A 24,311-nucleotide genomic window follows, 5' to 3' on the forward strand; every position below is an offset into this window, starting at 1 on the left:
ATGTATGTTCACCATGGGTATACTTTACTTGGATCTGTTCAATCCCTCCCATTAGTCTCCCTTACCCCTTTACCTCCCACCACCCTATTTTTCAACAGCTTTCAGTACACATCCTTATATCCTCTATCTTCACATCTTTTGTTTTACAATATTACTGATGCTTTATCATCCTCTTTTCCCTCTTTCCCTGAGTGCCATAGTGTAGTTCCATTATTTCAAACGTGTTCTACATCTGAGTTTTTATATGATTATGGATTTTTTTTGTGTATATGTTCATCTTTTGGATATATCTTCCACACATGAGAGAGAACATGCAGGCTTTGTGTTTCTGAACCTGATTTACTTCCCTTAACATCATGTCCTCCAATTGCATCCATTTACCTTCAAGCCACATGTCATTATTCCTTGTGGCTGAGTAATATTCAATTGTATATGTATACCACATATTCTCAATCCAATCATCAGTTGTAGGGCACCGCATTTGTTTCCAAAGTTTAGTTATTGTGAACAGTGATGCAATGGGCATTGGTGTACTGGTGTCTATATTGTATCATGTCTTACATTCCTTTGGCTTGATGCCCAGGGGTGGCATCACTGAATCATATGGCAGTTCTATCTTTAGCTTTTTGCAAAATCTCCATGTAGCTTTCCATAGTGGTTGTACTAATTAGTATTCGCACAAGCAGTGCATAAAGGTTCTTGGTTCACTGCATCCTCACCAGCATTTGTTGTTATTGCTCTTGATTATGGCCACTCTAACTTGGGTGACATGAAATCTAAGTGTTGTTTTGACTTACATCTCTTTTATAGCCAGGGAAGATGAACACTTCTTTATGTATTTCCCGGCCACTTGCAACTATACCTTTGAAAATTCCCTGTTTAATTCACGTGCCCATTTCTTCATTGGGGAGTTCCTTCTTTGGGGGTTGAGTTTTTTGGTTACCTGTAGACATTGGATATTAGCCCTTTATTGGATGTGTGGTTGGCAAAGATTTTTTTCCCCATTCTGTGGTCTGTCTCTTGAGTCTAATGACTGTTTCCTTTACTATGCAGAAGCTTCTTAGTTTGATGCAGTACCATTTGTTCATTGTTTATCTTAGACACTGAGCATTTTGTGTTCTAATTATGAAGTCATTCCCTATATCTATTGGTTCCAGTGTATTTCCTACTGCTTCCTGTATTGTTTCAAAGTTTCAGACCTTATTTTAAGGTCGTCGATCCACTTCGTGTTGATTTTGGTACAGGGTGAAAGACAGGGATCTAGTTTCAATGTTCTACGTGTGAATATCCAGTTTCCCAGCAGCATTTGTTAAAGAGGCTGTCTTTTCTCCATAATGTGTTTTGGGCTCCTTTGTGGCAGTTCTGTTGGCTGTAGAAGTGTGGTTTTATGTCTGGGTCTTCTGTTCGGATCCATTGGTCTTCCTGTCTGTTTTTTGTGCCAATATCATGGTCTTTTTTGTTATGGCTCTGTAGTATAGTTTGAAGTTGGATATTATGATGTCTCTAGTGTTGGATGTTTTGCTCAGAATTGCTTTGGCTATTCAAGGTCTTTTGTGTTTCCATATGTATTTCAAGATAATTTTTCTATTTGTGCAGGATGTCATTGGATTTTTGATAGGGATTGTGTTGAACATGTAGGTTGCATTTGGAAGTATGGCCATTTTAACAATGTTTATTCTGCCAATCCATGAGCATGGAAGGTCTTTACATCTTCTGAAGTCTTCTTCAATTTCTCACTTCAATGGTTTATAGTTTTATTAAAAAATTCTTTGGCATCTTTCATTAAATTTATTCCAAGATTCTTGACTTTTTTAGGCTATTATAAATTGGATTGTTTCCTTGTTTTATTTCTGAGTCTGTTCATTGTTGGTAAGTAGGAAGGCTACTGATTTTTGTATCCTACTAATTTGCTGAAAGAATTTATGATTTCTAATAGTTTTTGGTAGAGCTTTCAGGGTCACAGTTATGGGATTATGTCATCTGCAAATAAGAATAGTTATACTTCTTCATTCCCTATTTGAATCCTTTTTATTTCTTGCTCTTTTTTGATTGCTCTGACTAGGAACTCCAAAATTGTATTGAATAGAAGTGGAGAAAGCAGACATACTTATCTCATTCCTGACTTTCGTGGGAATGGTTTCAGGTGTTCCCATTTAGTATAATGTTGGCTATAAGTTTGTCATATGTAGACTTTATTATGTTGAGGAACATTCTTTTTATTCTTAGTTTCTTCAGTGAACTACTCGGTAGATTTCTATTATATCCTTTTGGTATAATGTGTGCATTATTCTTAACTTTTTTTTATTGATCTTTTCCCTGGTGTCTTATGTATTGGTGATAATGGGGTATTCAGTTCTCACTATCACTACGTTAGTGTCTATCAGTGTTCTTCAGTCCATTATTGTTTTTTAAATGTATTTGGGTGCCCCTATGTATGGTATATAGATCTTAAGAATTGCTATTTCTTGTTGATAAATTGTTCATTTAATTAATGTGAAGTGACCTTCATTGTCTCTTCTGACTGATTTTAGTCTGAAGTTTACTTTGTAATCTGACAAAGGAAGTATAGCTACTCTTCCCTGTTTATGGGGTCCATTTGCTTCAAAACCTTTTTCCAATATTTGACTGTGAGTCAGTGTTTATTTTTTTCAGTGAGATTAGTCTCTTGTAAACAGCATATGATTGGGTCTCATTTTTTAACTCAGTTTGCTTTTGCATTTGTTTTGATTGGGGCACTGAGGCCACTGATATTTAGTGTTAGTATTGAGAAGTGTGTGGTGTTTCCAGTCAGTTTTTCCCTGGTTGTTTACTTCTCACCTATTACTTGTTTACTTGTCTGCTTGTTCAAAAGTTTTTATTCTTTCTCACATATTCCTGTCTCACTCCATATTCTTTTCTATATGTAAGATTTCTTTAACTATTTTGTGCAGTGTTGGTTTGGTAGTTGTGAATTCCTTTAGTTTTTGCTTGTGGTGGAAGGTTTTAATTTCTCCTTCAATTAGGAAGGATATTTTTGCTGGATAGACTAGACTAGTCTGGCAGTTTTCTTTCAGGGACTGAAATATGCATTTCCATGACCTTCTTGCATTTAGAGTTTGTGTTGAAGAATCTGCTGTTATTTTAATGTATTTGCCTTCATATGTGATTTGTCTTTTCTCTTTTTTGTTTTCACTATTCTTTGTTCTGAAGGTTAAGTGTTTTAATTACGATATGTTTGGCAGTGTTTAATTTTGAGCTGTGATGGTTTAGTGTTCTGTAAGCTTCCTTCACCTGACACTCTCTTTCTCAAGGTTGGGGAAGTTTTCAGCTATAATTTTATTGAATAGCTTATCTAGAGTTTTAGTTTATATATCTTTGCTTTTTTTCCATACCCATGATTCATAGGTTTGGTGTTTTCATGGTGTCCCAGATGTCTTGCATGTTCCATTCATGTTTTCTTTGGATTTTTTCCCCTGTTCTTTTAGTTTTTGATTTAATTACTCTACTTTGTCCCTTGTCTTCTGTTCCTGATACTCTGTTTTCAACTTGCTCTGCACTCATCTTCTAGGTTTCATTTAAGATTTTTATTTAGGATGTTGAGCTGTTCATTTCAGATTGAATAATTTTCAGGATTTCTATATCTTTATTGATTTCCTCTTTCATATTGTGTACAGTATTCTTAGTTTCATTCATCTGTTTGTTTATATTGCCTTCAGCTCATTTAATTGTTTATTCATATCCTCTTTGAGATCAGTCACTGGCTTTTGTGTTTATTCTTTGAGCTCATTAAAATAATTAACTATTTTTTTGGAATTCAATATTTGATATCTTCTCCTTTTTACTATTGTGTAGATCCTTATTGATGAAGTTTGCTTTTGAGAGGGCAGTGTTGCCTTGCTGCTTCATGTTGCTGCATTGATATTTACATATCTGGTGTTATATTTTGTTTAGTGTTCCAATCTCTTGTGCCTGCATGTCTGGGGTTTATGAAGCATTATCCAGGAGTGAATGGTGGTTGAGCTCTGGTGTGCTTTCTTGTGTCTAGGTGCTGATGGTGGAGTAGAGGCTCAATAGTGTTCCTTTTTGCTTCGTATTCTCAGGTTTGTCAAGCCTTTTGTCAAGCCTTTGTCAAGGCATTTGTCAAGCCTTTCTTTAAGTTCTTGAGCCACTTGAGTTCTATTGAGGAAGTCATTGCCTATGGCAATTGTTTCCAGTGTATTCATTGATCATTCCTGCACTAGCTTCAAAGTTCCAGGTCTCATGATAGGGTCCTTAATCAACTTTGAGTGGATACTTGTGGAGGATATGGATCTAATTTCAGTTCTCTGTAGGAAGATACCCAGTTTTCCTAGCAACATTTCTTGAAGAAGCTGTCTCTCCATCATATGTTTTTGGAGACTTTATCAAAAATTAGGTGGGTATTGAGGTGTGGATTTATATTTGTGTCTTCTAATCTCTTCCACTTGTCTTCATATCAGGTTTTATGTCAGTACAGTGCTGTTTTTACTGTTATGCCTCTGTAGAACAGTTTGAAGTTATGTGTTGTGATACCTCCAGAATAGCTCTTTTTGCTCAGTATTTTCTTGGCTATTCGCAGTCTTTTGTGCTTCCAAATGAACTTTAGGGTTGGTTTTTCAATTTCTGTAATGAATATCATTGGCATTTTGATGAGAATTGTATTGAACCTGAAGACTGCTTTTGGTGATATAGTTATTTTCACTTCGCTGGTTCTACCAATCCATGAGTATAGGAGACCTTTACATCTTCTATACTCTTCTTTATTGTCTGTATTCTGTGGTTTATAATTTTCCTTATATAGGTATTTCACATCCTTTGTTAATTTTATTCCTAGGTAATTAATTTTTTGAGGCTTTTGTAAATAGAATTATTTTACTATGTTCGTTCTCAATCTGTTCATTGTTGGGGTTTAGGAAGGCTTCAATTTTGTTACATGTTATAGATGTGTTTAAATGATTAAAATCCTCTTGGCTCAATTTTGGATGGTCATGTGTATCTAGAAATGTGTCCATGTCATCTAGATCTACAAATTTATTTCAATATAGGTTTTCAAATAGTCTGTGATGTTTCCCTAGATTTCCTTGACATTTTTTTCTTATCTCCCTTTTTTCATTTCTAATTTTATTAATTTATTAAAATTAATTCTAATTTTAGTCAGATTTGTCCATGGTTTGTCAATATTCTCTGTTTTTTTTCAAAGAACTAGCATTTTGTTTAGTTGATTCTTTGTATTTTTTGTCTCTTTTTTGTTGACTTTGCTTTTTATTTTTATTATCTCTCTTCTGCTTTTTTGGGTTTAACTTGTTTTTGTTTTCTATGAGTTTGAGGTGCAACATTAGGTCATTTATTTGAGATCTTTCTGTGTTTCTAATGTATGCACTCACAGCTATAATTTTCCTCTTAGGACTGCTTTTGCTGTGTCACATAGGTTCTAAATGTTTTGTTTCATTTTCTTTAAAACCCAGGAACGTTTTTATTTCTCCCCTATTTCTTTGATGACCCATTGATCATGGACACATGTGCTGCTTAGCCTCCAGTTTACTGTGTGCTTTTGGCTGTTTCCTTTGCTATTGAGTTCAAGTGTTATTTCTGTGGTCAGACAGTATGAGGGGTTTATTTCAATTTTCTCTTATTGAGACTTGCTTTCTGACCTATGATATGGTCTATTTTGAGGAAAATTCCATGGGCTGCTGAGAAGAAGGTATATTATGCTGTTGCAGGATGGAATACTCTGTAGACATCTGTTGTGTGAATAAGATCTATGGCATCATTCAATTCTAGAATTTCTATGCTGATTTTTTTGTCTGAATGAACATGTATTGGTGATAGAGGAGTTTTATAGTCTCCAACCTCTGCTGTGTTGTTATCTACTTGTGTTTTGATGTCCAATTGTGCATGTTTAGTGAAGCTGTGTGCACCAACATGGGGCACATATGAGTTAACAGTTGTTATTCCATTTGGTGCATTACTCCCTTTATTAGTATGAAGTGACTTTCTTTGTCTCTTCTGACTATAGGTTTTTTTTTCATTTTTCTTTTATTATTCATATGTGCATACAAGGCTTGGTTCATTTCTCCCCCCTGCCCCCACCCCCTCCCTTACCACCCACTCCGCCCCCTCCCTCTCCCCCCCTCAATACCCAGCAGAAACTATTTTTCCCTTCTTTCTAATTTTGTTGTAGAGAGAGTATAAGCAATAATAGGAAGGAACAAGGGGTTTTGCTGGTTGAGATAAGGATAGCTATACAGGGCATTGACTCACATTGACTTCCCGTGCGTGGGTGTTACCTTCTAGGTTAATTCTTTTTGATCTAACCTTTTCTCTAGTACCTGGTCCCCTTTTCCTATTGGCCTCAGTTGCTTTAAGGTATCTGCTTTAGTTTCTCTGCGTTAAGGGCAACAAATGCTAGCTAGTTTTTTAGGTGTCTTACCTATCCTCACCCCTCCCTTGTGTGCTCTCACTTTTATCATGTGCTCATAGTCCAATACCCTTGTTGTGTTTGCCCTTTATCTAATGTCCACATATGAGGGAGAACATACGATTTTTGGTTTTTTGAGCCAGGCTAACCTCACTCAGAATGATGTTCTCCAATTCCATCCATTTACCAGCGAATGATAACATTTCATTCTTCTTCATGGCTGCGTAAAATTCCATTGGGTATAGATACCACATTTTCTTAATCCATTCGTCAGTGCTGGGGCATCTTGGCTGTTTCCATAACTTGGCTATTGTGAATAGTGCCGCAATAAACATGGATGTGCAGGTGCCTCTGGAGTAACAGTCTTTTGGGTATATCCCCAAGAGTGGTATTGCTGCATCAAATGGTAGATGGATGTCCAGCATTTTAAGCAGCCTCCAAATTTTTTTCCAGAGTGGTTGTACTAGTCTACATTCCCACCAACAGTGTAAGAGGGTTCCTTTTTCCCCGCATCCTTGCCAACAGCTGTTGTTGGTGGTGTTGCTGATGATGGCTATTCTAACAGGGGTGAGGTGGAATCTTAGCGTGGTTTTAATTTGCATTTCCTTTATTGCTAGAGATGGTGAGCATTTTTTCATGTGTTTTCTGGCCATTTGAATTTCTTCTTTTGAGAAAGTTCTGTTTAGTTCACGTGCCCATTTCTTTATTGGTTCATTAGTTTTGGGAGAATTTAGTTTTTTAAGTTCCCTGTATATTCTGGTTATCAGTCCTTTGTCTGATGTATAGTTGGCAAATATTTTCTCCCACTCTGTGGGTGTTCTCTTCAGTTTAGAGACCATTTCTTTTGATGAACAGAAGCTTTTTAGTTTTATGAGGTCCCATTTATCTATGCTATCTCTTAGTTGCTGTGCTGCTGGGGTTTCATTGAGAAAGTTCTTACCTATACCTACTAACTCCAGAGTATTTCTTACTCTTTCTTGTATCAACTTAAGAGTTTGGGGTCTGATATTAAGATCCTTGATCCATTTTGAGTTAATCTTGGTATAGGGTGATATACATGGATCTAGTTTCAGTTTTTTGCAGACTGCTAACCAGTTTTCCCAGCAGTTTTTGTTGAAGAGGCTGCTATTTCTCCATCGTATATTTTTAGCTCCTTTGTCAAAGATAAGTTGCTTATAGTTGTGTGGCTTCATATCTGGGTCCTCTATTCTGTTCCACTGGTCTTCATGTCTGTTTTTGTGCCAGTACCATGCTGTTTTTATTGTTATTGCTTTGTAATATAGTTTGAAGTCAGGTATTGTGATACCTCCTGCATTGTTCTTTTGACTGAGTATTGCCTTGGCTATTCGTGGCCTCTTGTGTTTCCATATAAATTTAACAGTAGATTTTTCAATCTCTTTAATGAATGTCATTGGAATTTTGATGGGAATTGCATTAAACATGTAGATTACTTTTGGGAGTATAGACATTTTTTACTATATTGATTCTACCAATCCATGAGCATGGGAGGTCTCTCTACTTTCTATAGTCTTCCTCAATCTCTTTCTTCAGAAGTGTATAGTTTTCCTTGTAGAGGTCTTTCACATCTTTTGTTAGTTTTACACCTAGGTATTTGATTTTTTTTGAGGCTATTGTAAATGGAATTGTTTTCATACATTCTTTTTCAGTTTGCTCATTGTTAGTGTATAGAAATGCTAATGATTTTTCTATGTTGATTTTAGATCCTGCTACCTTGCTATAGCTATTGATGATGTCTAGAAGCTTCTGAGTAGAGTTTTTTGGGTCTTTAAGGTATAGGATCATGTCATCTGCAAATAGGGATATTTTGACAGTTTCTTTACCTATTTGTATTCCTTTTATTCCTTCTTCTTGCCTAATTGCTCTGGCTAGGAATTCCAGTACTATGTTGAATAGGAGTGGAGATAGTGGGCATCCTTGTCTGGTTCCTGATTTTAGAGGGAATGGTTTTAATTTTTCTCCATTAAGTATAATGCTGGCTGTAGGTTTGTCATATATAGCTTTTATTATGTTGAGGAACTTTCCTTCTATTCCTAGTTTTCTTAGAGCTTTTATCATGAAATGATGTTGGATCTTATCAAAGGCTTTTTCTGCATCTATTGAGATGATCAAGTGTTTTTTGTCTTTCCTTCTGTTAATGTGGTTTATTACATTTATTGATTTTTGTATGTTGAACCACCCCTGCATCCCTGGGATGAAGCCTACTTGGTCATGGTGAATGATCTTTTTGATGTGTTGCTGAATTCGGTTTGCCATTATTTTGTTGAGGATTTTTGCATCAATGTTCATTAAGGAGATTGGCCTATAGTTCTCCTTTTTGGAGGTGTCTTTGCCTGGTTTTGGGATAAGTGTAATACTGGCTTCATAAAATGTGTTTGGCAGTTTTCCTTCCCTTTCTATTTTGTGGAACAGTTTAAGGAGAGTTGGTATCAGTTCTTCTTTAAAGATCTGATAGAATTCAGCAGAGAATCCATCAGGTCCTGGACTTTTGTTTTTGGGGAGACTCTTGATTGCTGCTTCAATTTCATTTTGTGTTATAGGTCTATTCAGGTGATTAATTTCCTCTTGGTTCAGTTTTGGATGATCATATGTATCTAGAAATCTGTCCATTTCTTTTAGATTTTCAAATTTATTTGAATATAGGTTCTCAAAGTAGTCTCTGATGATTTCCTGGACTTCCATGGTGTTTGTTGTTATCTCCCCTTTTGCATTCCTAATTCTACTAATTTGGGTTTTTTCTCTCCTCATTTTAGTCAGGTTTGCCAGGGGTCTATCGATCTTGTTTATTTTTTCAAAGAACCAACTTTTTGTTTCATTAATTCTTTGTATGGTTTTTTTGGTTTCTATTTCATTGATTTCAGCTCTTATTTTTATTATTTCTCTCCTTCTATTTGTTTTGGGATTTGCTTGTTCTTGTTTTTCTAGGAGTTTGAGATGTATCATTAGGTCATTGATTTGGGATCTTTCAATATTTTTAATATATGCACTCATGGCTATAAACTTTCCTCTCAATACTGCCTAAGCTGTGTCCCATAGGTTCCGGTAGGTTGTGTTTTCATTTTCATTGACTTCCAGGAACTTTTAATTTCCTCTTTTATTGCATCGATGATCCATTCTTCATTAAGTAATGAGTTATTTAGTTTCCAGCTGTTTGCATGTTTTTTGTCTTTACTTTTGTTGTTGAGTTCTACTTTTACTGCATTGTGGTCAGAGAGTATGCATGGTATTATTTCTATTTTCTTATATTTGCTGAGGCTTGCTTTGTGCCCTAGGATATGATCTATTTTGGAGAAGGTTCCATGGGCTGCTGAGAAGAATGTATATTGTGTAGAGGTTGGATGAAATGTTCTGTAGACATCTACTAGGTCCACTTGATCTATTGCATATTTTAGATCTTAGATTTCTTTATTGAGTTTTTGTTTGGTGACCTATCTATTGATGATAATGGGGTGTTAAAGTCTCCCACAACCACTGTGTTGGCGTTTATATATGCTTTTATGTCTTTCAGGGTATGTTTGATGAAATTGGGTGCATTGACATTGGGTGCATACAGATTGATGATTATTATTTCCTTTTGGTCTATTTCCCCTTTTATTAGTATGGAATGTCCTTCTTTATCTCGTTTGATCAATGTAGGTTTGAAGTCTACTTTGTCAGAGATAAGTATTGCTACTCCTGCCTGTTTTTGGGGGCCATTGGCTTGGTAACTCTTCTTCCAGCCTTTCATCCTAAGCCTATGCTTATTTCTGTTGGTGAGATGAGTCTCCTGTAAGCAACAAATTGTTGGATCTTCTTTTTTAATCCATTTTGTCAAATGGTGTCTTTTGATGGGTGAATTAAGTCCATTAACATTAAGCGTTAGTACTGATAGGTATGTGGTGATTCCTGCCATTTAGTTGTCTTAGTTGTTTGAAGGTTTGATTGTGTGTACCTAAGTTGAGGTTACTCTCTACTGTCTTGCTTTTTCTTTTCCTGTGGTTTGGTGCTGCCTGCCTTTTCATGGTTAAGTTGGGTGTCACTTTCTGTGTGCAGGATCCCTTGCAGAATCTTTTGTAATGGTGGCTTTGTGGTCACATATTGTTTTAGTTTCTGCTTATCATGGAAGACTTTTATTGCCCCATCTATTTTGAATGATAGCTTTGCTGGGTAGAGTATCCTGGGGTTGAAGTTATTTTCATTCAGTGCCTGGAAGATCTCACCCCATGCTCTTCTTGCTTTTAATGTTTCTGTTGAGAAGTCTGCTGTGATTTTGATGGGTTTACCTTTGTATGTTACTTGTTTTTTCTCTCTTACAGCCTTCAATATTCTTTCCTTAGTTTCTGAACTTGTTGTTTTAATGATGATATGTCGTGGAGTAGTTCTATTTTGATCTGGTCTGTTTGGTGTCCTGGAGGCCTCTTGCATTTGTATGGGAATATCTTTCTCTAGTTTTGGGAAATTTTCCATTATTATTTTGTTGAATATATTACGCATTCCCTTCGCTTGCACCTCTTCTCCTTCTTCGATGCCCATGATCCTCAAGTTTGGTCTTTTGATGGAGTCGGTGAGTTCTTGCATTTTCTTTTCACAGGTCTTGAGTTGTTTAGTTAATAGTTCTTCAGTTTTCCTTTAATTACCATTTTATCCTCAAGTTCTGAGATTCTGTCTTCTGTTTGTTCTATTCTGCTGTATTCGCCTTCCGTTTTGTTTTGCAGTTCTGTTTCGTTCTTCTTTCTGAGGTTTTCCATATCCTGGCAGTTTTCTTTTTTAATGTTGTCTATTTTTGTCCTGAGTTCATTTATCCATTTATTCATTGTGTTCTCTCTTTCACTTTGGTGTTTATACAGTGCTTCTATGATTTCCTTTATTTCTTCTTTTGCTTTTTCAAATTCTCTATTTTTATTGTCTTGGAATTTCTTGAGTGTCTCCTGTACATTTTGGTTGACCCTATCCAGTATCATCTCTATAAAATTCTCATTGAGTACTTGTAGTATGTCTTCTTTTAAATTATTCTTGTGGGCTCCATTGGGTCCTTTGGCATAGTTTATCTTCATTTTGTTGAAGTCTGGATCTGAGTTTCTGTTCTCTTCATTCCCCTCTGGTTCCTGTACTAATTTTTTGCTGTGGGGAAACTGGTTTCCCTGTTTTTTCTGTCTTCCCGTCATTGTCCTTGGTGTTGTTACTGTCTCTGTACTGTGTGTAATTAAGTATTTTCTAGCTTGTAATAATAACAATGGTAATATTTAGAATGGAAGAGTGAGCTGAGATGGAAAGCAAGAAGCTAAAGAAAAGGGGAAGATAAATATACAGACAAGAGGGAGAAAGCAGAACAAGGTATCAGACAAGAGAGTTTCAAAGGTATAAACAGGGAGTGTTAGTGTACTAATCGACAGTAAGCTGAACAGACATTAGAGAGACAGAGAGAGGATTGAAAATCAAAGATAAAAAAATATGTAAATGAAAATAATATCTATATAAGAATGAATTAAAATAAAATGGAAAATAGAAAATTAAAAAAAAAAACCAAAAAATTTCCAAGTTTATATGCAATTCAGTTTCAGTCTTAATAATTTGGGTGTCCGTCTCAATCTCCAGTCCTGGAGTTGGTGCCTCAGATGTTGTTCTGTAGTTGTCTCATCAAAGGGGATGCATAAAGTAGAACAAAACTACACACTCACACACACACACACACACACACACACACACACAAAAAGCCCCACCAAGTGTCTCAAGTTCAAATGCAATACAGTTTCAGTAAGTTTTTCGGCTTGCAGGTGTAATTCGGTTGTTCTCTCATCAAAGGTAGGGAGAAAAAGAAAAAAAAAGCGTCTGGAGACAGTTCTGAGAGTGGTATCTGCAACTGTGGCTTGCCTGCCTGCTGCTCTCAGCCTGTAGCTGGTGGCGTTATTTATGCAGATCTCTGGGGTGAGCTAGCACTCACCTGGTCCCACAGGCTTTGTTTGCTCAGAGTTCTCCTGTGGGGGAGCCTCTGCTACAGGCTTTCCCCTTTCCAAGCACTGGGAAAGGTGTTGTCAGGCCTGTGTGTTTATTTACAGTTCATGTGGGAGGTGGGTCTTCCCCCCTCTCCTCTGAAGTTTTCCTCCCACTGCCACTTTCAGAAGCTTTCCTGTTCCTGCTTACTGGGCGGTGCTGCTGCTCCTGCCGGCCGCCATGTTTGTTTACAGTTCACGCGGGAAGTGGGTCTTCCCTCCTCCACTGTCACAAGCTTTCCCGCTCCTGGTTGCTGGGCCCGCGCCCCGCTCCCGCCAGAGGCTCTCCAGCCCACCTGGCTTGTTTATTTACAGTCCTGGGAAGGATTCCCTTTCCCCAATCTTCAGCGCTCAGGGTGCCCCACCGTCTTTCCAGCGTGTCTTAACTGTTCTTATTGCTTATTACTCAGTTTCTCTTTTTTTTCCTGGGTGGAGGTCAGCCTGTCCAGGGGGCTATGCTGCTCTGGCCCAGGCTTGTCTGTGGGGCTACCACAGTACCACGAAGCTCACCTGGTCCGCGTCTTCCCAAGCCGTATGGGCGCTGGCCACTGGAGGAGGGGCCCTCCTCGTTTCTCCATTTAACGTGAAGTGGAGATTCTCTGCACTGGCTGGAGATGTGGAGGGGTCAAAGTTATGCCTTTTCTTGGTGATTATGCCTGCAAAGTGTGTCTCCAGCGTCTCTCCAAGATTTCACTATAGGAGGGTCGCTTTCTGCTTCCTACCTCTAGCTGCCATCTTGGAGTTCTCTACTTTAGGTTTGAAGTCTACTTTATCTGATATAAGTATTGCTACTCCTGTTTATTTTTATGGCCATTAGCTTGGTAAATCTTCAGCTGTTCACCTTAAGGCAATGTTTTTTTCTGTCTCTAAGGTGGTTTTCTTACAAACAATAGGTTGTTGGGTCTTCCTTCTTAATGCAGTTTTCCAATCCATGTCTTTTTATGGGGAAGTTGAGTCCATTAAAATTCAATGTTGATATTAAAAAAGTATGTGGTGAGTCTGTCCATTTTGTTGTTTTTGTTGTTTAAACATTTATGTTTGTGCAGCTAATTCTATGCTACTCTCTGATTTCTTGTCTGTTTTTCTCTTGAGGTTTAGTATTTCCCATTCTTTCATGGTTGTGTTTTTTTTCATCTTCTGTGTATGACTTCTCTCAGAATCTTCTTAGTGGTGGTTTGGTGGTCATATATTGTTTTATTTTCTGTTTATCTTAGAATACTTTTATTTCTACATCAATTTTGAATAATAGTTTTGCTTTTATCCTAGGAGTGTGTGCTAGGGTAACGTTTTCTATGACTGAAATTGTTTTCTTTCAGTGCTTGAAATACCTCACTCTATGCACTGCTTGTTTTTAGAGTTTCTGTTGAGAAATCTGCTATTATTTTGATGGGTTTACCTTTACGTATTATTTGATTTTTCTTTCATAGACTTCAGTATTCTTTGGTTGTTTTCTGTGCTAGTTGTGTTAACTGTAATATGCTATGGAGAGGTTCTATTTTTGCCATGGATTTTTAGCATCCTGAAGGCTTCCAGTACCTGCATGGGCATCTCTTTCTTGAGATTTGTGAATTTTTCTGCTATTATTTTGTTAAATATATTACACATGCTTTCAGCTTTTACCTCTTCTCCTTCTTCATTGTCGATTCACAGGTTTGGTCTTTTGATGGAGTTTCTGAGTTCTTGTGTATTCCTTTCACAACTGTTCGGTCTTTTGTCTAAAATTATTCTGTTTATTCTTTATTATCTATTTTATCTTTAAGCCATGAAATTCTGTCTGCCACTTGTTCTAGTATGGTGGAATTGCTGTCAAGTGTATTTTTTATTTTATTTAAGGAAGATTTTTATTTCCAGGAGTTGTGTTTGATCTTTTTTTTCTAAGACTTTCCATATCTTTGTTAAACTCCTCTTTCATATCTTGTGCTGTCTTTATTTCATATCTCTTTTTAAATTTTTTCTTAGTTTCCTTTTGGAGTTTGTTGAAATCCTCTTCTAGTTCATTTAGTTGTTTGTGTGTCTTTTTGGTTTTTACACCTGTGGTCTCCTGATATTCTTTGAGTTGTTTTTGTGTGTTCTATTTAAACTTCTCTTTAAGGTCCTCTTTAAGGATCTTTAATATCCTTTTCAAGTTCTTCTTTAAGCTCATCTTTAAGTTAATTGAACATTTTTATTATTTTACTAGGTTCAGGAACTGGAGATTAATTTCCTCCCTTTTCCACCCAATTCTCTATTGAGTTATTGTCAGTCTTTTGAGGAGTTGTATTCCCCTGCCTTCTTCTCCCCATTTTTCTTTTTTTGTGATTTGCTCCTATGTTATTGATTAGCTAGTTGGGGTTTTTAATCAACTGTTGTCTTTACCTTGACTTAATTTGTGTACCGTGAGTGGCTAACTAGTTACCTAGGTTGTTGTATTATTTCTGTTCTCTGACCTGGAGGTATAATTTAGCAATAACAAATTCACAAATTCAATGCCAGACCAGTTATTTATGTAATATATAGAAACCCCTTGGTGGTATTATCTATAAACAGTATGCACTGGGGAGATAACAGTTGTTTAGATACAGAGAGATGGTTATATAATGAAAAGGATGGTACTAGAGGAGGGGAAACAGGTGATATGGGGCAATGGGGAGAAGGGATGTGAGGTGTGGGGCTGTAGGGTACTGAGGCTGTAACATATGTTTAGGTGTAATTCAGTCACTGTGGGGGAGGGTGCTATTTTCAGGGATTGCAGAGGGATAGGAAGGATGGGGGTAATATGTAAAGTTTGTATAGTAGGCTATTCAGCAAGTGGTGAGTGTGGAGGAGGTAGGGGCAGCGGGGTGAAAGATAGGGGGAGGAGAGAAGGGAAAGGTAAAGAAAGGAGGAGAGAACAGAAGGGATGTAAGTCAGGATACAATAGAAATACCTGCACACCCATGTTTATAGCAGGAATAATAGCCAAGCTATGGAAACTTCATTGGTACCCATCATTGGATGAAGAGATAAAGAAAGTATACATGTATGTTAAATGGAGTATCAATCAGTAACAAAGAAGAATTAAATTGTGTCATTTTCTGGAAAGTTGATGTTGCTAGAGATCCTCAAGTTAGGTGAAATAAGTCAGACTAAGTAAGACAAATATTAAATATTTTATTTCACACACAGAAACAGGACCTAAATATATAACATGAACGCAAAAGTGGGATTATTTTATGGTAACGAAATGGGTGAAGAGAGGAGAAAAGAAGAGGGTGATGAAGGACAAATATGATCAAAGTACATTGTATGTGTACATTAAAATATCATGATGAAACCCATTAAAATTTTTAGAAAAGGTGATAGGGAAATAAGAATGAGTAACAGATGGGACAATATGGAAATATCACAATGAAATCACTTTGTACTATTAATATATGCTAATAACAAAAAGGAAAAGGAGGAAGAGGAAGATGAGGAGGAAGAGAAGGAGGAGGAATAAGGAAGGGCCAATTTCCTTCATCCCTGCTGTGTTAGGAAACTTTCCCTTTTTGTTACAAATATGAGATCAATCAACTTAAAAAGAGATAAGGTTTATTGATGGCTCACAGTTTTGGATCTTTCAGTCCATGATGGATCAGATCTTTCAGTCCACAATGTATTGATTGGCCCTATAGATTTTGAGCCTGTAGTGAGGCAATACATTATGGCAGGGGAATGTAGGGTGGAACAAATTTGCTGCCTTCATGGATTGCAAGCAGCAAGGTTAAGTGGGAGGTCCTGGGTTCCCATACCCCTCCAAGGACACACCCCCAAATGACCTGAAACTTCCTACAAATTCCTACCACTTAAAATTTCACAGCCATGTTTTTATGATTTTATTAGCATATAATAGTTGTAAAGGGGGATACAGTGTGATATTTCCATATGTGCTTAAAATACATCTTATTTGGATTTAGATTCTCCTCTCCCCTCTTAGAAAAATTTCAACAAATTTATTCTTTGGTTTTCATATATGGATACAAAATACATCCACCATATACAGACTTATTCCGCCTTTCCTTGTGTCCACCCCCTCCCACTGATACCCACTCCTGGAAAAGATTTGTTTTTGTATATTGTAGAACAACGGTTTTTTTGCTTTGGTACATCAAGTCTCTATATATCGTGCTTTTATCAAATTAACTCCCTTCCTTCCATTACTTACTCATACTCTATCATCATATTTCCCAAATATTCAACAGCCTACTGTACAGTGTATTATATCATATTCTTGTATAGATGGGCTGTTTCAATATTGTTCTTTCTCTCTCCCACCTCCCGTAGCTCCCTCAGACAGACTTACAAATACAATTTTGTGTTCTCTGTCACTACACACACACACACACACACACACACACACACATATATACATACATACATATATATGATATGCATTTCTGTACTTACATGTAACTTACAGGTCTAGCTTCCACATATGAGGGAAAATATGTGACCTTTGCGTTTTTGAGCTTGGCTGACTTCACTTAACAGGAAGTTCTCCAGTTCCATCTGTTTACCTGCAAACAATATAAAATTTCATTCTTCTTTATGGCTGAATAAAATGCAATTGTGTATATATACCACATTTTCTTAATCCATTAATCATTTTTTGGGCATCTGGGCTGCTTCCTTGACTTGGCTATTATAAATAATGCTGCAGAAAACATGGGTGTGACAGTGGCTCTATCATATAATAGAGTACATTCTTTCAGATATATTCAGAGGAGTGGTATCTTTGGATTGTATGGCAGTTCTAGTTTTAGTTTTTTGAGGGACCTCCATATTGCTTTCCATAGCAGTTGCACTAATTTACATTCCCACCAACAGTGTTAAAGTGTTCCTTTCCCTGCACATCCTCACAACCATTTCTGTTGTTTGTGTTATCAATGATATCCATTCTGACAGGAGTGAGTTGAAATCTATATGTAGTTTTGATTTGCCTTTCCTTCACAGCCAAGGATGTTGAGCATTTCTTCATAAGTTTATTGTCCATTTATACTTCTTCTTTTGAGAATTGTCCATTTGGTTCATTTGCCCATTTATTCAGCATGTTGTTGATTCTTTGAAAGGTTATTTTTTTGAGCTCCCTGTATCTTCTCATTACTAATCCCTTGTCAGATGTATAGCTGCAGAGATTTTCTCCCATTCTGTAGGCTGTCTCTTTAGTCTGGTGGCTACTTCCTTTTCTGTGCAGAAGTATTTTGGTTTCATGCCCTCCCATTTGTCAATACTTCCTCTTAATTGCTGAGTTATTGGAGTTCCATTCATAAAGTTAATACTATGTCTATGTGGTCCAGCGTGTTTCCTATATTTTTCTGGATTAATGTCATTGTTTAAAATCTTACATTAAGATCATTAATCCATTTTGAATTGATGCCAGTACAAGATGATAGACTGGGATATTGTTTCTGCAGATGGAATTCCAGTTTTCCCAGCATCATTTGTTGAAGAAATTGTCTTTTCTTCAGCACGTATTTTGGGCTCCTTTGTCAAAAATCAAATGGCTGTAGTTGTGTGTTTTTGCATTAGCATCTTTTATTCTATTCCATTGGTGTTCATGTCTGTGTTTTGTGTCAGTAACATGCTGTTTTTATTACCATAGCACTGTAATGTAGCTTGAAGTCAGGTATTGTGATATCCCCAGTATTGCTTTTTTGTCTCAGGATTGTTTTTGCTACTTGAGGTCTTTTGTGCATCCACATGAACTTTAAGATTGAATTTTCTGTCTCCGTGAAGAATGTTGTTGGAATTTTGATAGGGATTGTGTTGATCATATAAGTTGATTCAAATAGTAAAGATATTTTCACAACATTGATTCTGCTGATCCATAAGCATGGGATATCCTCCCACCTTCTGATGTCTTTTTTGTTTTCTTTGTTTATGGACTTGTGGTTTTCATTCTACAGGTCAGTCACCTCCTTTATTAAATTTATTCTGACATATTTTAATTTTTTTGAAGGTATTGTTTTCCTGATTTCTGTCTCAGACTGCTTTTTGTTTGTATATAGAAATGCTACAGATTATGTATTTATTTTTGTATCCTGTTACTTTTGTGAAAGTCTTTATGAGATCTAAGTGTTTTTGGTTGACTTTTAAGGATCATATCATCTGCAAATAGGGACAATTTGACTTCTTCCTTCCCTACTTGAGTCAAAGGGTGAATTCTTGCCTTCTACCTTCTGCCCTCATCCCAAGCTGATTGCTCCAAGAGACATCGATGATCTAATGTTTCACTCTAGGGTTTTAATAGCTTACTGATCCATGTAAATCCACAGTATCATTGCTGTAATGCTTCAGTGGACTTGGGGATTATTGTTGTTCTTTTCTGTGCAGAGAGTTCCAAAATGAGATAAAGGATGTGATTGGCTCATTGCCCATCAGCTCTTGATGCCAGCACCAAAATGCCATACAGTGAAGCAGTCATCCATGAGATTCAGAGATGTTCAGATCTCCTCCCTACTGGTGTTCCCCACTGTCACCACAGATACTGCCTTCTAAGGGTGCATCATATCCAATGTGAGGCCAGCAAGCTCACACATGTCTGTCTGGGCATCCTCAGTTTTCTTTCCTCCTTTCTTTTTCCTTTTTTGGATGATACTGATATTTGAAGTCAGGGCTTTGTGCTTTCTTGAGTGGAACTCTACTGTTTGAACCATGGTTACTTTAGAGATAGGGTCTTGCTTTTTGTCTGGGTTATCATGGACCCCAACCCTCCTATTCTATGTTTCTTGCAGTAGCTGAGATGACAGGTGTTCATCACTTAGCCCAGCTACTGGTTGCAATGGGGAATCACGAACCTTTTACTAGGGATGGCTTATTACTGTGATTCTCCTGCTCTCGTTATTCCAAGTAGCTAGGATGACAGGCATATTTCATCAAATCTGAATATCAGTTTTCTATTTTCTATTTTGCAAAATAGAGACAGTAAAGCAGGAGTTGGCCAAGTTCATCTGTGAAGGGTCAGATAATAAATATTTTAGGCTTTAAAGACCATTCATCTCTGTCATAATGACTCAGCTCTGCTGTGGGAACAGCAAAGTAGTTAGAGATAAAAACCTACCCAAAGGTATTACCCATGTTCCTGTAAAATTTTATTTTCAAAAATAAGCAGGAGACTGGATTTTTTTTCTGTGGGTCATAGTTTGAACATGTCTCCTCTAAAGAATTAAAAAATAGAGTTCAATCATCTACAAAATAAATGAATTTGATTGTATTTTAGTCATAACATAACTAAAATGTGTGTAAAATTGGAAAAATCCTATTTTTCATGTTCTAATCTATTTTTCTTATGAAATATTAAAAATTACATGAAATGATACAGTTATAATTACTTCACATTTTCAGTAAAATATTTAACTGAAGCTGAAAATTTTAATTTAGATTTTTCAAAATGTAATTATTTCTTATAAACTACTTGCTTAAAAAAGGAATATGTTGGCAAGTTTAGCATTCAATGTCCATGTAATTGCCAATGAAAAGAAACAATAGAGTTGGGCAAGGGGATCCCAGCTCTTAGGAGGTTGAAATAATCCCAGATCTTGGGAGGTTGAAGTAGCAGGATTTTGAATTCAAGATCATCCTGAGATTCTATCTCCAAAAACATTTACATATGTATAAGTGTAAGGGCACCGTGGATTGTTTTATGTTGCATAATGTTCTCTTGGAGCTGCGTGCCTCTGGTGGCAATGATAATTGAATTAGGAACTTTCTGAACAGATGGATTAACCATTCACAGTTTGATATCTGACATGATTCTGAAGGATTATAAGTCTGCATACAATAGAGTTCAGTAGCAATATCTGCACACCCATGTTTCTAGCAGCAGTGTTCACAATTGTCAAGCTATGGAATCACTCTACATGTCCATCAACTGATGGATAGATTTTGAAAATATGATGAGTGTATAAAAGAGAGTATTAGACACATAGAACAATGGAATCATGTCATTTGAAGAAAAGTTAAAGGACTGTAAATCATGTTAAGTGAAATAATCCAGACTGAAAAAGACAAATATCACATGTCATTTCACATATGGGAATCCAGACCTAAAAATAAATGGCATAAGTACAAGATGAAGGGGTACCAGTGGAGGAAGGAGACCAAAAGGAGAGAGTGAAGGAGCTAAATATTATTGAAGTACTTCATACACATGTATGAAAATAGAATCATGAAACCTGCTAAAATTGTTTAGTGAGGATAAGAAAGAGTAATAGAGGGGGTAAACTTGATCAAAGTACATTATATATATTATGGAAATATTACAAGATCCCTTTCTACAATTAATAGGGGGGATATTTACACACCATATTTGCAAATACTACAACTCGGCTTTCATTTGCCTGGAGAGCTGGTTTACCACCAAATACATTACTGAATACATACTTGGTCCAGACCTTGACATTGATTGGGTCTAATAATAGTACTTAATGGGATGTTGTACATGTAATATGATTAACAGGGATTTTGGTATATGATAATCTCTTAATAAATGTAGCTGTTGCTTCTTTTCTAAGTTGACCAAAAGCAACTTAGTAGTTAAAAGGAGCAGTCTTGCATTTAAAGAATGAAAATGATTCCTATTTACATGAGGTAATAGAAGATTATTGAGAAGGTATTGCATGAATAATGAGATTGATGGTAATGCAGAAGAAATGGTATCAAAACATAGGCAGAAACTGAGAGAAATAAAGGGCCAGAATTCAGGAAGAACCAAGTCATAGGGTCAGTTAGGTGAAGGCATCCATTGTTGTCCAAGGTGATACTGTGTTTCCCACCCATACTAGATAGCTGCCCTTGCCACTGAGCATGTGATTACCAATAATGATATTTCTTTGCCCCAGTCCCAACCATAGTAATGGATTGTCTCCTCTATGTTTCTGTATGTTACAAGATTCAGATTCAAGGTTTGGAGCAGTTATGCCTGATTGGCCAATCCTTGGTCAGGTGCCAGCACCTTAATTTCCAAGAGTGGGCCAAACAAATATCAAATGGGTTCAAGATCTGTTCTAGAAGATGAGCTCTACCTCCCTCCAAAACCCACATTATGGGTAACTTCCAAACATAGGAAAAATGTGGGGGTACTGACATATGTACAATATAGCTTATTCCTTTTAATACTTGCATAGTGTCCCCCATGTGTGGTGTTCAATAACAACTTCAACAGAAATATAAATTCCTGTTCCCTTTTAGTAGAATGAAACTATCCCCCACCCATCTGAAAGCCCTTTAATCTTTCTCCAAAGAGAGACCCACAAACAATTGAGTTAATGTCCAATTCCAAGTCTTGGATCTCTGATCAATACTCAATCTTCTCTTAGTACTTAGGAATTCCCAACTGATATTCTATATTCCTTTGTGCTAAATCAAGGGTTACACAAGTTTTCTGAAAAATCCATATAATAAATATTTTAAGCTTTTCAGTGTATACAGGGTGTGTCAAGAATGTTCAAATCTGCCATCATAGCATGAAAGCTACAATCCATATGGAAATGAATGGGTATGATTGTGTTGCAATAAAATTTTTATTTGCAAAAATCCTTAGGAAGCTATATTAGGCCCGCAGCCTATAGTCTGCCAAGATCTGGACTAGATGATAAGGATTGCTACCTCTAATACACCCTTTGTATAATAATCAAGTGACACAAAGGGGAGCCAGGGAAGTTATTGTGGACACATATTCACACATGCTACAGAATACAGGAAGGATGGAGATAAAGGCACAGTGAGGGACTCTGGGCTTCAGTTCATCAATAGAGTACATTGTTACAGCTACTGATACCCCTGACCTCCCTCATGGTGCATGCCATGTTCTCTTTTCTCAGTCAGATATTTCATTTATATGGCTCAATATCTGATCAGGCAACTAACTCTACCTTTTCTTTTCTCCAAAATTTTGGTAATTCTGCCTGTATGAGCTGTATGTGCAATAACTTTCTCACAGGGCTTGACTATATGAGAGTGGCATGGGGTGTCCCCTCTGTTATAACCTTATTCTACTTACTTTGGGGAGTAGCAACTCCAGTTTTTCCTTGATTGCTTAGAGCATACAAAGGAAGTTCAGACAATGGGCAGACAAGTTGTAAATGACCACGACATAAATTGATGTCACAGTGCACACAATGAATACATAATAAATATGGTGGTAAGTATTTGCTCTGTTTCTGTGCTGCATTTGTCATATACTATCTAAATGATTTATTTGTGGATAATGTGGATTGGCTGTGAGTCCCCCTGCAGGTGTTGAGAACAAAATGTATTTGGTTTTGCCATCCTAGAACCAGCCACAGTATCTGATAAACTGTTAGATGCTTGAAAAAGTATATTAGATCAAAGGAAAGCATATTATAAGAGAAATGAAAATGCAAAAATAATATGAAGTAACTCATCAAGAATCTACTTCCATGAAAAAAAGCAAAATAGGTTTTCAAAAGCAAACAAGATGTGTGGGAAGCATTAATTCTTTGAGAACAGTGGAGTTTGGGAACAGACCATGATCCGGGAGACTTATTCCCTCCTATGGGTGGAGAGTGGGTGTTTCTTTCTCTTTTCTTGTTAAGTCCTTGTGAGAAACTGTGCAGTTGAGAGTGGTTTTGATTCACTACCAAAGAAATTTATTACTCTCTCTTCTCCTTGGATGATGATTTGTGTAAGAGCTTAAATTTTAAATCAATAGAGCATTGGAAAATAGTTTGTTTCTTCACTAGATAAGGATCCTACTGAGAAGCAGGTGCTATAAGCACCAAAAGAAAGGCAGTCTAGATGTGGAATGGGAAAATATAATCATCAATGAGCTGCGGATTGAATTAAGTTATACCAACTTCAATTCAATGTTATTTACTAAGGTGTGGTATTAAGCAGTATAGGAGACATGAAGATGAATAAATATTAGTCCTTGCTCTCAAATTGTATATGATCTAGTAGGAAAGATAGACAGTGAAATCTTTTTGGTGCCTTAGGAAGAGAGGTCATCAACCAGCACATTTAAATGGGGGCAGAGGAGGAATAGATTAATTCAACTTCCCAGAATCAACATAAACTTCACAGCAAAGGTATTATTTGAGTGACAATTGTGGCTTCAATGGAAGCTTATAGGAAAATACAATTCTGTTGGTAAGAATATAAAGCAAACGCTGCAAATTCAAATGTCTAAGAGGTTAAACATGTCACAATTATGAGTGAGGCTAGCTGGAGGTAAGACAGTAGAGAAGAGGGGTTTGATGAGAACTGTGGCCTATTGGAGAGGGTGTGCCCCATTGTAAGAGCTTAGCCATTTCTGAGGCTCAGTTAACCATTATCTTGATGTATCAAATTTCCAGGAGAAGGTAGAGATCTTCTTAAACTTTGCCAATGGATTAAATAAATCACCTGCCATATGTAATGTAATGTAAAATTTTCCACAGGTTAAATCTAATCTAGATTCATGTAAGGAATTGCTTCACATGAGGATGCAGAAGAAGAAAGATGTAAACTGTATGTGTGGAGTCCATCTTGCTAGAGTGGATTTGAACAGGAGGGGTTGGGAGTGAGGTCGATAAGACATAGAAGTGGATGGAGCTAGATCATCCAAAACACTGAGTACAGTCCGAAGCAGTTTGCACTTTAATCTGTGGGCAATGAGGGCCAATGATCATGCAGATGGCTTATGAAGAACTGGTTTAGAAAAATCTCTAGCTGCTTATGGAGGTGGGAAAGGTAAAGGTGGTTAAGTGAGGGCAGAGAGATAAATTAATAGGATGATGCCATGATCCAGAGTGCCAAGCCCAAACTCAAAAGTAATGGTGAGGAGTATTAAGAGGCAAAAATCTTCGTGATTGGCTGAAAGTAAAGGTTGAGAGAAAATAAGTTGCTTTCTATTTCTTCGGAGATTTGTTTAGGAAGCTGAGGTCTAAGGCCCAAACGTATCTCTATTTAGT

The 24,311-nt window shown here is 36.8% G+C and overlaps 1 pseudogene; it reads left to right on the forward strand.

Annotated features, from left to right (window-relative positions):
- LOC109675357 (cytochrome P450 2B1-like) overlaps positions 1-24,311 on the forward strand; it is a 135,892-nt pseudogene that overhangs the window by 55,393 nt on the left and 56,188 nt on the right.

The sequence above is a fragment of the Castor canadensis genome, chromosome 16, assembly GCF_047511655.1.
Source record: "Castor canadensis chromosome 16, mCasCan1.hap1v2, whole genome shotgun sequence".
NCBI classification, from domain to species: Eukaryota; Metazoa; Chordata; class Mammalia; order Rodentia; family Castoridae; genus Castor; species Castor canadensis.